This window comes from Pristiophorus japonicus, unplaced genomic scaffold (assembly GCF_044704955.1).
Source record: "Pristiophorus japonicus isolate sPriJap1 unplaced genomic scaffold, sPriJap1.hap1 HAP1_SCAFFOLD_509, whole genome shotgun sequence".
Classification (NCBI taxonomy): Eukaryota; Metazoa; Chordata; class Chondrichthyes; family Pristiophoridae; genus Pristiophorus; species Pristiophorus japonicus.
In genome coordinates, this window is record NW_027254415.1 from 379,289 (window position 1) to 389,312 (window position 10,024).

At 60.2% G+C, this 10,024-nt stretch overlaps 1 protein-coding gene across 3 annotated transcripts in view; it reads right to left on the reverse strand.

Moving 5' to 3' along the window:
- Positions 1-7,324, reverse strand: part of LOC139253738 (atrophin-1-like) — a 371,736-nt gene extending 364,412 nt beyond the window's left edge. For 2 of the 3 annotated variants that reach the window (XM_070873527.1, XM_070873529.1), the window contains exon 1: positions 5,837-6,476. The gene's annotated coding sequence lies outside the window, so the exon portion shown is untranslated. Of the gene's footprint in view, positions 1-5,836; positions 6,477-7,280 lie in introns of those variants that run through there. The other variant, XM_070873528.1, reaches the window with a different exon arrangement.
- Between the last annotated feature and the right edge of the window lie 2,700 nt (positions 7,325-10,024).

Below are 10,024 nucleotides of genomic sequence, written 5' to 3' on the forward strand. Positions count from 1 at the left end.
CCCTCCAACAGTGCGGCACTCCCTCAGTACTGCCCCTCCGACAGTGCGGCACTCCCTCAGTACTGCCCCTCCAACAGTGCGGCACTCCCTCAGTACTGCCCCTCCGACAGTGCAGCACTCCCTCAGTACTGCCCTTCCAACAGTGCGGCACTCCCTCAGTACTGCCCCTCCAACAGTGCGGCACTCTCTCAGTACTGCCCCTCCGACAGTGCGGCCCTCCCTCAGTACTGTCCCTCCGACAGTGTGGCGCTCCCTCAGTACTGCCCCTCCGACAGTGCAGCACTCCCTCAGTACTGCCCCTCCCACAGTGCAGCACACCCTCAGTACTGTCCCTCCGACAGTGCAGCACTCCCTCAGTACTGCCCCTCCCACAGTGCAGCACTCCCTCAGTACCGCCCCTCCGACAGTGCAGCACACCCTCAGTACTGTCCCTCCGACAGTGCAGCACACCCTCAGTACTGTCCCTCCGACAGTGCAGCACACCCTCAGTACTGTCCCTCCGACAGTGCAGCACACCCTCAGTACTGTCCCTCCGACAGTGCAGCACACCCTCAGTACTGTCCCTCCGACAGTGCAGCACACCCTCAGTACTGCCCCTCCGACAGTGCAGCACACCCTCAGTACTGTCCCTCCGACAGTGCAGCACACCCTCAGTACTGCCCCTCCGACAGTGCAGCACACCCTCAGTACTGTCCCTCCGACAGTGCAGCACTCCCTCAGTACTGTCCCTCCGACAGTGCAGTACTCCCTCAGTACTGTCCCTCCGACAGTGCAGCACACCCTCAGTACTGTCCCTCCGACAGTGCAGCACACCCTCAGTACTGTCCCTCCGACAGTGCAGCACACCCTCAGTACTGACCCTCCGACAGTGCGGCGCTCCCTCAGTACTGCCCCTCCGACAGTGCAGCACTCCCTCAGTACTGTCCCTCCGACAGTACGGCGCTCCCTCAGTACTGCCCCTCCGACAGTGCAGCACTCCCTCAGTACTGCCCCTCCGACAGTACAGCACTCACTCAGTACTGCCCCTCCGACAGTACAGCACTCCCTCAGTACTGCCCCTCCGACAGTACAGCACTCCCTCAGTACTGCCCCTCCGACAGTACGGCGCTCCCTCAGTACTGCCCCTCCGACAGTACAGCACTCCCTCAGTACTGCCCCTCCGACAGTACGGCACTCCCTCAGTACTGCCCCTCCGACAGTACAGCACTCCCTCAGTACTGCCCCTCCGAGAGTGCGGCACTCCCTCAGTACTGCCCTTCCAACAGTGCGGCACTCCCTCAGTACTGCCCCTCCAACAGTGCGGCACTCTCTCAGTACTGCCCCTCCGACAGTGCGGCCCTCCCTCAGTACTGTCCCTCCGACAGTGTGGCGCTCCCTCAGTACTGCCCCTCCGACAGTGCAGCACTCCCTCAGTACTGCCCCTCCCACAGTGCAGCACACCCTCAGTACTGTCCCTCCGACAGTGCAGCACTCCCTCAGTACTGCCCCTCCCACAGTGCAGCACTCCCTCAGTACCGCCCCTCCGACAGTGCAGCACACCCTCAGTACTGTCCCTCCGACAGTGCAGCACACCCTCAGTACTGTCCCTCCGACAGTGCAGCACACCCTCAGTACTGTCCCTCCGACAGTGCAGCACACCCTCAGTACTGTCCCTCCGACAGTGCAGCACACCCTCAGTACTGTCCCTCCGACAGTGCAGCACACCCTCAGTACTGCCCCTCCGACAGTGCAGCACACCCTCAGTACTGTCCCTCCGACAGTGCAGCACACCCTCAGTACTGCCCCTCCGACAGTGCAGCACACCCTCAGTACTGTCCCTCCGACAGTGCAGCACTCCCTCAGTACTGTCCCTCCGACAGTGCAGTACTCCCTCAGTACTGTCCCTCCGACAGTGCAGCACACCCTCAGTACTGTCCCTCCGACAGTGCAGCACACCCTCAGTACTGTCCCTCCGACAGTGCAGCACACCCTCAGTACTGACCCTCCGACAGTGCGGCGCTCCCTCAGTACTGCCCCTCCGACAGTGCAGCACTCCCTCAGTACTGTCCCTCCGACAGTACGGCGCTCCCTCAGTACTGCCCCTCCGACAGTGCAGCACTCCCTCAGTACTGCCCCTCCGACAGTACAGCACTCACTCAGTACTGCCCCTCCGACAGTACAGCACTCCCTCAGTACTGCCCCTCCGACAGTACAGCACTCCCTCAGTACTGCCCCTCCGACAGTACGGCGCTCCCTCAGTACTGCCCCTCCGACAGTACAGCACTCCCTCAGTACTGCCCCTCCGACAGTACGGCACTCCCTCAGTACTGCCCCTCCGACAGTACAGCACTCCCTCAGTACTGCCCCTCCGAGAGTGCGGCACTCCCTCAGTACTGCCCCTCCGACAGTGCGACACTCCCTCAGTACTGCCCCTCCGACAGTGCGGCACTCCCTCAGTACTGCCCCTCCGACAGTGCGGCACTCCCTCAGTACTGCCCCTCTGACAGTACAGCACTCCCTCAGTACTGCCCCTCCGACAGTGCGGCACTCCCTCAGTACAGTAATGGTGTTTCGGCCTTGATTTGCATGCTTACATCTCCCAATAACCAAACAAGTGTTGAGTTAGCCTGATCTTACCCTGTGTGGGACTGAGCACCGGAACCCCCGCCCCCCGCCCCCACCCCATCACACACGCACACACAAAGCAGGAAAGTCCCAGGCTTCATTCCGGGCCTAGTGCTGAGTTAGCCTGATTTCACAACTCGGTGTTGTATTGTGCCCCTGGGTTAGGGAGGGGGGTGAATCAGCCCGGGTTCCTGCTCCTGATCCCTGTCCACTGACCCCTGGGTTAGGGAGGGGGGGTGAATCAGCCCGGGTTCCTGCTCCTGATCCCTGTCCAGTGACCCCTGGGTTAGGGAGGGGGGTGAATCAGCCTGGGTTCCTGCTCCTGATCCCTGTCCAGTGACCCCTGGGTTAGGGAGGGGGTGAATCAGCCCGGGTTCCTGCTCCTGATCCCTGTCCAGTGACCCCTGGGTTAGGGAGGGGGATGAATCAGCCCGGGTTCCTGCTCCTGATCCCTGTCCAGTGACCCCTGGGTTAGGGAGTGGGGTGAATCAGCCCGGGTTCGTGCTCCTGATCCCTGTCCAGTGACCCCTGGGTTAGGGAGGGGGTGTGAATCAGCCCGGGTTCCTGCTCCTGATCCCTGTCCAGTGACCCCTCAGTTCGGGAGGGGGGTGAATCAGCCCGGGTTCCTGCTCCTGATCCCTGTCCAGTGACCCCTGGGTTAGGGAGGGGGGTGAATCAGCCCGGGTTCCTGCTCCTGATCCCTGTCCAGTGACCCCTGGGTTAGGGAGGGGGGTGAATCAGCCCGGGTTCCTGCTCCTGATCCCTGTCCAGTGACCCCTGGGTAAGGGAGGGAGGTGAATCAGCCCGGGTTCCTGCTCCTGATCCCTGTCCAGTGTCCCCTGGGTTCGGGATGGGGTTGAATCAGCCCGGGTTCCTGCTCCTGATCCTGATCCCTGACAGTGACCCCTGGGTTAGGGAGGGAGGTGAATCAGCCCGGGGTCCTGCTCCTGATCCCTGTCCAGTGACCCCTGGGTTCGGGATGGGGTTGAATCAGCCCGGGTTCCTGCTCCTGATCCTGATCCCTGACAGTGACCCCTGGGTTAGGGAGGTGGATGAATCAGCCCGGGTTCCTGCTCCTGATCCCTGTCCAGTGACCCCTGGCTTAGGGAGGGAGGGTGAATCAGCCCGGGTTCCTGCTCCTGATCCCTGTCCAGTGACCCCTGGGTTAGGGAGGGAGGTGAATCAGCCCGGGTTCCTGCTCCTGATCCCTGTCCAGTGACCCCTGGCTTAGGGAGGGAGGGTGAATCAGCCCGGGTTCCTGCTCCTGATCCCTGTCCAGTGACCCCTGGGTTAGGGAGGGAGGTGAATCAGCCCGGGTTCCTGCTCCTGATCCCTGTCCAGTGACCCCTGGGTTAGGGAGGGGGGTGAATCAGCCCAGGTTCCTGCTCCTGATCCCTGTCCAGTGACCCCTGGGTTAGGGAGGGAGGTGAATCAGCCCGGGTTCCTGCTCCTGATCCCTGACCAGTGACCCCTGGGTTAGGGAGGGGAGTGAATTAGCCCGGGTTCCTGCTCCTGATCCCTGACCAGTGACCCCTGGGTTAGGGAGGGGAGTGAATTAGCCCGGGTTCCTGCTCCTGATCCCTGTCTTGTGACCCCTTCTGGGCATCGCTCTGACATTTGCATGGGAATGGGTTCAATAACCCACCAACAGCCAGCCCACCCCATTGAAATTGGAGCCTTTGTCCACCGGCACTGCACCCCACGGTAGAAGAGCTGCACTGCGTCAGACCTCAATCCACCGGCCCGTCGCTGCCCCCGTTCCTCGCGGAGGAACTCGCAGTCACCCAGAGGGACCCCCCCCCCACGCACTCAACCTCCCCCCTTTCACGCAAAGACGTGAGAGAGAGTGAGAAGGGAGGCGGAGAGAGAGAGAGGGAGTGCGTGGGAGAGGGGGCGAGGGGCAGGGGGAGAGAGTGGGAGAAGGGAGGGGAAAGAGAGGGAGAGGGGCACGGAGTGAGAGGGAGGTGGAGAGAGAGAGTGAGGGGGGGAGGTGGAGAGAGAGAGTGAGGGAGGGAGATGGAGAGAGAGAGTGAGGGGGGGAGAGAGTGAAGGAGAGACGGAGAGAAAGGTAGGGAGTGAGGGGGGAGGGACGGAGGGAGGGAGAGCAAGTGAGATGGAGAGAGTGAGGGAGAGACGGAGAGGGAGGTAGAGAGCGAGGGGAGAGAGGGAGAGAAGGAGGGAGGGAGAGAGAGAGCGATAATGAGGGAGGGATGGAGAGGGAGAGATGATGAGGGAGGTAAAGAGAGAGGGGAGAGAGGGACGGAGGGAGAGCAATAGAGGGAGAGAGAGACGGAGAGGGGGGTAGGGAGCGAGGGGAGAGGGACAGAGCAAGAGCGAGCGAGGGAGGGAGAGAGCGAGGGAGACGGCGAGAAGGAGGTTGGGAACGAGGGGAGAGAGAAGGATGGAGGGAGAGCGAGAGAGGGAGCGAGGGAGAAATGGAGAGGGAGGTAGGGAGCAAGGGGAGAGAGGGACGGAGGGAGAGAGAGCAAGTGAGTGAGGGAGAGGGATAGAGTGAGGGAGAGTCGGAGAGAGGGACGGAGGAAGAGTGAGAGAGAGGGGGAGCGAGGGAAGAGAGACGGAGGGAGGGAGAGAGGGAGAGCGAAGGGGACACGGAGAGACCGAGGGAGAAACAGAGGGAGGGACGGAGGGAGAGCGAGCGAGGGAGAGAGAGATGACGAGGGAAGTAGGGAGCGAGGGGAGAGAGGGACGGAGGGAGGGAGAGAGAGACGGCGAGGAAGGTAGGGAGCGAGGGGAGAGGGATGGAGGGAGGGAGAGAGCGAGCGAGGGGGAGGCGGAGGGAGAGCGAGCGAGGGGGAGACGGAGCGAGTGAGGGAGAAACAGAGGGAGGGACGGAGGGAGGGAGAGAGAGAGCGAGGGAGAGAGAGAGGGACGGAGGGAGCGAGAGAGGGAGAGAGAGAGAGAGAGAGTGAGGGAGGTAGGGAGCGAGGGGAGAGAGAGAGAGACGGAGGGAGAGTGAGGGAGGATAGCCCCAGATGTGGCCGGGACAATGAGAACAAAAAAAAAACCCCACTTATGTTTTCGTCAAACAGAACAAGCACAAAATAAAAAACAGGACACTGTCGATGAACAAACCCTTTGACACAAACCCCAAGGCACACCGCGGAGAGAGAGTGATAGAAAAAATAATTCACAGGAAAAAAAAACGAGGTCTCTGTCCCCGGCCATGAAACAGACGCTGGAAATGGAAGAATTAACCGTCAGAGACTCTTACCCGCTTCTGAGTTAATCCTTTGTGTTAGGTTTTTTTTGTTGTTCTGACCTTGCCTTCTTGTGAGTGCCTCTCTGTCTCTCTGTCTCTCTCTCTGTCTCTCTCTGTCTCTGTCTCTGGTCTCTCTCTCTGTCTCTCTCTGTCTCTGTCTCTGGTCTCTCTCTCTCTGTCTCTGTCTCTGGTCTCTCTCTCTCTGTCTCTGTCTCTGGTCTCTCTCTCTCTGTCTCTGTCTCTCTGTCTCTCTGTCTCTGTCTCTCTCTGTCTCTGGTCTCTCTCTCTCTGTCTCTCTGTCTCTCTCTCTCTCTGTCTCTGGTCTCTCTCTCTCTGTCTCTCTGTCTCTGTCTCTGGTCTCTCTCTCTCTCTGTCTGTCTCTGGTCTCTCTCTCTCTGTCTCTCTGTCTCTCTCTGTCTCTCTCTCTCTCTGTCTCTGGTCTCTCTCTCTCTGTCTCTCTGTCTCTCTGTCTCTCTCTGTCTCTGTCTCTGTCTCTGGTCTCTCTCTCTCTCTCTCTGTCTCTCTGTCTCTCTCTCTCTCTCTGTCTCTGGTCTCTCTCTCTCTCTCTCTCTCTCTGTCTCTGGTCTCTCTCTCTCTCTCTCTCTGTCTCTGTCTCTGGTCTCTCTCTCTCTGTCTCTCTCTCTCTCTCTCTCTCTCTAAATCATAGTCCTGCTGTCTTTGTTGTAAAGTCAGCGACAGAGCGATATATTCTGGGGGCAAATTTGGCGTAAGGTTCGAAGCGGGCGGGGGGGGGGGGGGGGGGATGGTGTGGGGGTGGGGGGAGGGGGTTGGAGGGGCAGTGGGAGGTGATGAACGGGAAGAGGTAGGTTTCGGTGGGGTGGGGGGGGCGGGAGGGAGAGAGGGGTTGGGTGAGGAGGAAGAGGGGTGGGGGGGGCGAGAGGGGAGGGGAGGGAGGGATTGGGGTGGGGGGGGGGGGGAGTTTAGAAATGGCGGAGATTTTGACACAGCGAGCAGGAGCTCGGAGGAGGGAGGCGGAGGGAGAGGGAGCGAGGCGGTTTTTGGGTTGGCGAGGGAGAGGGAGCTTTGGTGGCCGAGGAGAGAGGGAGGTGTGGGCGGTGGAGGGGGGGGGTCCGGGGATAGAGGGTGTGAGGCGGGGGGGTGGGGAAGGGACTGTCACAATCAAATTGGACTGCGGGCGGAATAGACACCAGTAAGTTGCGAGGGGAGGGGGCTTAAGTCTGGCATAAGTGTTTGCGGTGGAGGAGGTTAGTTCGGGGCTGGGATGCCGCGAGTGTGTCTGGCCCTCTCTCTCCCGACAAATCGGCAAGTCTCCTTTTTGTTCTTGCTCTCTCTCTCTCTCCTTCTATCTCTCTCTCTCTCTCTCTCTCCGCGCAGACACACACACACAGGCCCCCTTTCCCCGCCCCCAATCCCAGCTCGCTCAAACCAAGCCCCCCACCCCCCCCCCCTCCCACACCGCCACTCTCGCCCGTACCTGAACCCAAGCACAAATCCACAAACGTTGGAGAGTTGGGGGGGTCCGGGGGGTCCCGGGAAAAAAAAAAATCAACACGCAACGCCAAGGTTCCCGGCAAAAGGCGGGCCGGACTCCTGCAAAAAAAAGGGATCGGGAGAAGAGAGTGTTTCGAAGGCCAGGGCCCTCAGAGCCGTCACCGAGGGCCTTCACGGTCGACAGGGCGACAGTGATGCCCGCCCCCTCCCGTGTGGCTCAGAGACACGGCCCGCGCGCAGTGGACACCTCAAGTCGGCCGGAGATAGACCACCGAGCGCTGCCCCCCGCGAGACCCGGCTGATCCCCGCTCCCCCGCCCCCCCCCCCAGGGGAGGACTAACGTTAGCGTCCCCGACCAGGCCCGGACATCCCCGGCGCTGACCACACTCGACCGGCTCCGCCGGGGCAGGGCCACATCGTCGGCACGCGCCCCCTCCCCGCCCCCCCCGGACACGGGACTCCCAAAGCGGAGCTGGTCACGAGTGCGGTCAGTGCGTCCATGCCGGGGATGTGTTGGGCCTGCTCGGGGACGCCAACATTGGAGCGTCTGTCCTCCCCGGGGCGGGCGGGGGGGGGGGGGGGGATTGGCCGGATCTCGCGGAGGCATGGCCGGTGGTATATCTCCAGCCGACTTGAGGTGTCCACTGTGCACGGTCCGTGTCTCTGAGCCAGACAGGAGGGAGGGAGGGTGGGAACGATATATTTGCCACAGCGAAGGTTCACCAGGCTGATTCCTGGGATGGGGGGATTGTCCGATGGGGAGAGATTGAGCGGACCGGGCCGATATTCTCTGGAGTTGAGAAGAATGAGAGGGGATCGCGTTGAGACAGACACAATTCTGACAGGGATTGACCGGGGTAGATGCAGGGTGGGTGTTTCCCCCCGGGCTGGGGAGTCTAGAACCAGGGGTCACACAGTCTCAGGATGAGGGGCCGGACATTTAGGAGATGAGGAGGAATTCCTTCACTCCGAGGGTGGACAAATCTTTGGAATTCTCTGCCCCAGAGGGCTGTGGAGGCTCACTCGTTGAGTGGATTCAAGGCCGAGATTTTTGGATATCAAGGGATAAGCGAGGGATATGGGGACAGTGCGGGAAGGTTTCGTTGAGGTGAGGAGATCAGCCATGATCTCATTGGATGGCGGAGCAGGCTCGAGGGGCCGAATGGCCGACTCCTGCTCCTAGTTCTTATGTTCGTAGGAGCAGGAACCCGGGCTGATTCACCCTCCCCTCCCTAACCCAGGGGTCACTGGACAGGGATCAGGAGCAGGAACCCGGGCTGATTCACCCTCCCTCCCTAACCCAGGGGTCACTGGACATGGATCAGGAGCAGGAACCCGGGCTGATTCACCCCCCTCCCTAACCCAGGGGTCACTGGACAGGGATCAGGAGCAGGAACCCGGGCTGATTCACCACCCTCCCTAACCCAGGGGTCACTGGACAGGGATCAGGAGCAGGAACCTGGGCTGATTCACCCCCCTCCCTAACCCAGGGGTCACTGGACAGGGATCAGGAGCAGAAACCCGGGCTGATTCACCCCCCTCCCGAACACAGGGGTCACTGGACAGGGATCAGGAGCAGGAACCTGGGCTGATTCACCCCCCTCCCTAACCCAGGGGTCACTGGACAGGGATCAGGAGCAGAAACCCGGGCTGATTCACCCCCCTCTCGAACACAGGGGTCACTGGACAGGGATCAGGAGCAGAAACCCGGGCTGATTCACCCCCCTCTCGAACACAGGGGTCACTGGACAGTGATCGGGAGCAGGAACCCCGGGCTGATTCACCTCCCCCACCCCTAACCCTCGCCAGGGGGTGTGAGATCAGGCTAACTCAGTACCAGGCCCGAGATGGAGCCTGAGCCTTTCCTGATGGGGGAATGGTGTGGGTGAGCGGTGGGGGGCGGAGGGGTTCAGTCACAAAACCGGGTCGGATTCTGAGCAAAGCCACATCAATTTGTTGACCCATCGGATTGGGCAAAGTTTTCAATCACATCGGGGTTCCTGGTGAGGTTCAGCGGAGCGGCGGGAGAGAGTTACCGTCTTTTCCCTCAGGGTTGAAAGGTCGGGGAGCGTCCCCCTCGAACCGTCGCTTGGGTGGAGCGGGATGTAATGAAAACAAAAAAAATCAAAGAGCAAGTTATTATTTAAATGGAGAAAGATTGCAAAGTGCCGCAGTACAGCGGGACCTGGGGGTACTTGTACATGAAACACAAAAGGTTAGTCTGCAGGTACAGCAAGTGATCAGGAAGGCCAGTGGTATCTTGGCCTTTATTGCAAAGGGGATGGAGTATAAAAGCAGGGAAGTCTTGCTCCAGTTATACAGGGTATTGGTGAGGCCACACCTGGAGTACTGCGTGTACAGTTCTGGTCTCCGTATTTACGAAAGGATATACTTGCTTTGGAGGCAGTTCAGAGAAGGTTCACTCGGTTGATTCCGGAGATGAGGGGGTTGACTTATGAGGAAAGGTTGAGGAGGTTGGGCCTCGACACATTGGAGTTCAGAAGAATGAGAGGTGATCTTATCGAAACGTATCAGATTATGAGGGGGGCTTGACAAGGTGGATGCAGAGAGGATGTTCCCACTGATGGGGGAGACTAGAACTAGGGGGCATGGTCTTAGAATAAGGGGCCGCCCATTTAAAACTGAGATGAGGAGGAATTTCTTCTCTCAGAGGGTTGTAAATCTGTGGAACTCGCTGCCTCAGAGAGCTGTGGAAGCCGGGACATT